This window comes from Curcuma longa, chromosome 16 (assembly GCF_044706935.1).
Source record: "Curcuma longa cultivar G26 ecotype Majalengka, Jawa Barat chromosome 16, ITB_CL_G26_1.1, whole genome shotgun sequence".
Taxonomy (NCBI): Eukaryota; Viridiplantae; Streptophyta; class Magnoliopsida; order Zingiberales; family Zingiberaceae; genus Curcuma; species Curcuma longa.
Genome location: NC_133876.1, coordinates 4,451,676 through 4,457,349, shown reverse-complemented (window position 1 = coordinate 4,457,349; position 5,674 = coordinate 4,451,676). Strand labels below are relative to the sequence as shown.

Genomic DNA, 5,674 nt, shown 5'->3' with positions numbered 1-5,674 from the left:
TAAATACAAACATATAATACGGCCCACATGGCCTATCCATACTATAAAATATGGATTTAGACAAGTAATAAAAGTAAAAGTGACCCACACGACCACATACACATCCTACACAATGCATAAGAATGAAATTCTAATTCTACACAACAATTAAGGAATAAACTCGTAAAGTAATGAAAAATCCAAAGTTTCGTAAGCGGAAACATAACAAGTACAAGTACGAAATCACGAATAGAAAACATGCTATAGTTTCGAAAACACCGAAATGAAATCAGAAATCCGATAGTGCAGAAATGTAAACAAGTTATACACATGATACCACAACACACTACAACCATATCCAACACACACACAAAGTCCGTGTCGTGAGATAGCATAGCTGGCAGATCCCTGGCATCCTTTGTAAGCTCCTACCTGATATCTGGGAAGACAGAAAAATCCCAGGGTCCAAAAGATGTGAGTACAAATACTCAGTGGGTAATACATAAAGAAAGTGATTGAATAAAGTAAAAGCAAGAGGATAGATACATACCAAAGGTCAGCAGGGTATAAATAAGTCTCTGCAGATAATAAACAACTAACATGGATCTCATGTAATGCACCATATGAATGACATGTCAAACATAGTGCAACAGTCAAGAATCAAACAAGAAGACAATCAAAATGCAGTATCAGTGCGGTCCAATACATATATATCATGCACATGATGCGCATATGCATGATGCAACTGCCACACTCAATACAGAACTCGTGCAAGCATCTGAGTCTGGGAATGTTCGGCATCGGGGGATCAGTACTCCGTGCCCTACAACAAAGTAGTCCGGTGATCCAAATCGGGGATCAGTGCTCCGCGTCCGGTGATCCCATAGCTATGATAAGCTACATATCTTATGGCCGATATCTGTCCTCTAATACTCATCATCGATGTACCAACCATGTACTCTCTGAGTACCACCCCTATCCGGTGTTAAGGTCAAATCATCGACTTGGCTGCGTACACTGTCATACAGCCGTCGACTGCGTACACTGCCATACAGTCGCCATCACCAAGATGGAAATAGGGTATAATAACCACCTATGTAGATATACAACTAAAGTCATCTACCATCACGATAGACCCACAACATTAGGATTTACAATCGTTATCATGCATCATGATGAGATGCTCAAATCATAGTAATCAACACCTACCATACTAATTAATAAGCGTAGGTATAAGTCATCATGATCGCAAGTATCATAAGAAAGAATCATATCAATAATGATCACAAATGTCATATCAAGGATAGAAACAATAATCAGGAATGATAATTCAAGATCAACAGGCATAAGGACAAGCATGGTATAAACATAAGTAATGAAAAAGGTATACAAATAACAGGAAAGAATAACATCAAGGTATCAAACTACAATGACTGTAAAAGAATCATGCACTGAAAATGGAATAGAACTGTATTGACCAAATACAATAAATTACCCACTAACAGGTATAGGTTTGTGATCAAGAGACTATCAATAGCAATAGAAAAGGAAAACATGCACTGAAAAGAGAGTAGATTTGTATTGACCAAATACAGAGATTACCCACCTGATGTATCATAAGTCAAATCCTAAAATCCCCCAAAAAATAAGCCATGTAAGTAACTGATCGATAATCAAGGACCTGCAACAGGAATAAACATCATTCGTTAATAAACATATAGATCTTAACAAATTTTAAGATCTACATATAATCCAAAATCCAATTCATAATTCAATTAACTCATGTTAATTAAACATGAATTAATTTCATTAAGTCTAATCAAATTTAAACCAACCTAACCTAACTAACCTAATTAACCTAACTAACTAATCTAATCGCATAACTCAAATAATTAAATTCTAACCTAACCAATAAATCCAACATTAACCATCCAAATCAGATTTAACCACAACCTATCTAACATCAAGAATCCAACTTAATGGATCAACAATAAATCAAATAACTTGCTCTAACAAATTCTAAAACCAAGTATCCATTGCTTCTAACATATCCAATCAACAAATCAGAACTCATACTAACCAATAAAATCTATAATAGAACCCTAATAGCAAAAATCCTTTCCCAACCTAAACCTAACAAAATAGAGCAAGAATCCTACAAGTCTTGGTTTCAAGGCTTACCTCAGATTGTTTCCAAGCCTTATCCTAGATTTCCTTGCCCTTTGATTCCACCATATAAAACCTGATCAACCCAAGAACAGAACGTGATCACGAAATAATCTCTACAAAAATCAGCTTCAATTTGATTCCACTCAAGAACCAACCAAACTCAAGACTATTTACCTCAGATTCGATTGTTCTAGAACGTCCCGTTCCAATTCCAAGATCAGATTCCAATTTGCACAAATCTCACAATTCTTTCCTCTATGCTTCAATCTTGAACTCAGCCAGGATACATCTGTAGTATCCCACCGACAAATCAACAAACATAGATCACAACTTCAAAAATCCAATAGGAAAGACCACCGATCACCAAGAAATCTCCATACCTACCTTAAATAGATCAGCTCCATCCTCCCCTACTTGTTGATCACCTCTGCCAAGAATCGCCGATTAAGACCTAACAGAGGGCTAGGTGTACCTTGCGTGCTCTAGCTTCGCCTCTCCCTCTTTTTCCCATCAGACACCATATCGTAGCCATGGAGAAAGGTTGAAGCAGCAGCAGAGAAGGCGCGATCGAAGGCGAAGACGAGAAGGAGGAGGAGGTAGCGCCGACCAGGAGAGGAGGAAGGAAGAAGGCTTCGGTGCGATTGGGAAAGAATCAATGCTTCGGATCTCCTTCACTGGCCACCGACGAGCAGGCCCGACAACGCCGATGTCGGGTGGAGAAAGAAACGCGACGAAGAGGAGAAGAAACTTCGGCGACGGTGCGGGATCTCGGGGAGAAAGCTTCGGGCGTGAGAAGATGGAAGAAGAAAGATCGCGAGCGATGGGGAAGAAGAGGAGTTGCAGCTTCGGCGGAGTTTCGTGGTTGTAGAGAGGAAGGAAATCACGAGTGTCGCGATTTGGGAAGAAAAAACTCAGGTTTTTTGTGGGTTAACGGGTTCAACTAATAACCATTAACCATATAACCCTAACCCTTTAATCATTTAATCCTATTAATAACCCTAAATGCATTAGGTTTTTAATTAAACCAATCACCTTAAATAATTTTCCTATTCTTCTATAAACCCCTAAGGTAAGTTTATTTGCAATTAAACCCCTAACATTTTTCAGTATTTTACAGAATTGATAACATGATCTTCTGTGTGGCACCACACATCATGTTATCTATAATATAAATTAATTGGACAACTGTATTAACGTATATAAAGAATATAAAATAGCTAGGCTTATAGTATACATCCTAACACCAACCCCTATCGTGCTCACAAAAATCTTCCATCACCTCTTCTTCTTTTATATCAACCCCTTGAGCACATCTTTATTCTGGAATGGTAGAATGATCTTGAGGATGTCTTCCCGATGTACCCTCTTCTACTCTATCCAGCCTCTCATAGATGAATTCTAATTCAGCCCTCATAATCCATCATATCTCTCCCATCAATGCTTGTATTTGAAGATTTGGAAGTGGCCTACCCTCCTCAGTTGCACCATCATCCTAGATATTGGACATTTCTGCAAAAAAAAAAAAAAAGAAACCTCACAAGCACTCCCTCACGTTTTTTTTCTCTCGAGAATATGGGCACTCACATTTTGTCACTGTTAGACTCTCACTTGATGATATCTCTTTATCTCTTAATAAAACTTTAGAACAAATCGGAATATCACGTAACAAATAAAAAGAAACCATAAAAACTTATGATGGTAGAAATTTAAGAGAAAATGATAGGGTAGAAAATTAAGAGGAAAAAAATAAGAAATAAATGGTTGAAGTTACTTTTTGAAACTTTGACGTTAAACAAGCAACTTCTCTTGCAGAAATTTAAGAGGAAAAACAAGAAATGAATTGTTGAAGCTACTTTTTTGAAACTTTAACTTCAACTTGCAACTTTTTTAATTTTTTTCGTAGAGCAACAAGCAAAGATAGATTGATAGATTTAAAACTTGCCTTAGAACCGAAGCTCTGCTACCAGATGACACAAACCCCACCAATAATTATGAAGGAACTCGGGAATAATCGATTGATAGAACCCTAAGAACCAGAAGACAAGAGTTTGAGCCTTGACCTACGAACAAAGAGATGGAATGAACCAAAGACTATAAAGAAAAGAAATGCCACACCACAAGGGTGATAAGTTTCGAAGGTTTGAACGCCACAAGACAAACTGGATAAGTTCAGCAGTTCTTTCAAGAACTAAGAGATCACACAAACAAGAGCTTCACCCAAAAGTTGTTATTTCCATAAACATACTCCCTCCCTTATATAGTGGGAAGAAGTAAGAGTAATACATGCATGCAATTAAATAGTTTAGCAACTCAAATCAAACTAGTCCTCTCACTTATTGAATGAGTAAGCAACTCAAATCAAACTAGTCCTATTACTCATGAGTAAGCAACTCAAATCAAACTAGTCTTCTAACTCATTGAATGAGTAAGCAACTCAAATCAACCTAGTTCACTCATTGAATGAGTAAGCAACTCAAATCAAACAAGTCCTCATACTCATTTATAGTAAGAATGAGTGCTCATTCCATCATGGATAAGCCCAATCACATTGATGCACCCTTGATTGATACTTTGATTTATTTGAATCTCTTCTTTTTTCATAATCAGCAAAATGCCCTTCTATTAGTTCGTTTAGTGCTTTCTTGAAATGCTTTGCCTGAAGTCTTGTAATTATATCTTCTGGAAGTGACAAATGATCATTTTTTGATGTGCATCACGATCAGCTCCTTGATGTGCACCATTAATAATTCAACCAACCAAGATAATAATTTTGAATTAAATAATCAAGATAATCTTAAACATAATGAGATAAATTTAAAACCCAACTTGATAAATTCAAAAATTAATTATTTAGCCACTAAAAATTTAAAATTAAATCTTAAAAATTCATACAATAAATTTTAAATTTTAAAAATACTAATTCAAATTTTAATACAAAACAATTGATTTTAAAAAATAAAATAATTATATTCTACTTTTTTATTATCAAACAATGAATAATTTTAAAAATTTAAAATGAAATCTAAAAAATTCAAAATTAAATACTAAAATTCATAAAATAAATCTATCAATTTTAACATGAGAAATTTAAATTTAATTAATAAAATTAATTATCATCAAGTTTCATTTAACTATGTAATATAAATTATTTTAAATTAGAAATTAAATCCCCAACTTGTAAAAAATTCAATAAAAATGAATTAATAATCCAAACAAACAAAATTAAAATCTATAAACCTAATTATAACAAAATTCTTATAATTATGAAACTAATTGATAAAATATTACCCAAGCAAACAAAAATTCAATAAAATCCAAATTGTGACAAAATGGGTATTCACATTGACGGGTCCACATGAAATGTATCAAATTATGAATTTGACACATTATTAGAAGATAAAAATTATTTCACTTGATTGACTCATACATATTTGTCATGATATACATATGCTTAATTATTTATGCACATAAATTTTATGTCATACATGTTTAATTCTTGCTTAACTTAAGATGATTAGTTAAGGAC

The 5,674-nt window shown here is 34.5% G+C and overlaps 1 long non-coding RNA gene across 1 annotated transcript; it reads right to left on the bottom strand.

Annotated features, from left to right (window-relative positions):
• Positions 1-1,330: 1,330 nt before the first annotated feature.
• On the bottom strand, positions 1,331-2,421 carry LOC141847164 (uncharacterized). Its single transcript, XR_012603403.1, has 3 exons — positions 2,323-2,421; positions 2,161-2,221; positions 1,331-1,660 (listed from the first exon to the last, which is right to left on the bottom strand). It is a non-coding gene; the product is annotated as an uncharacterized LOC141847164 (long non-coding RNA).
• Positions 2,422-5,674: the final 3,253 nt, after the last annotated feature.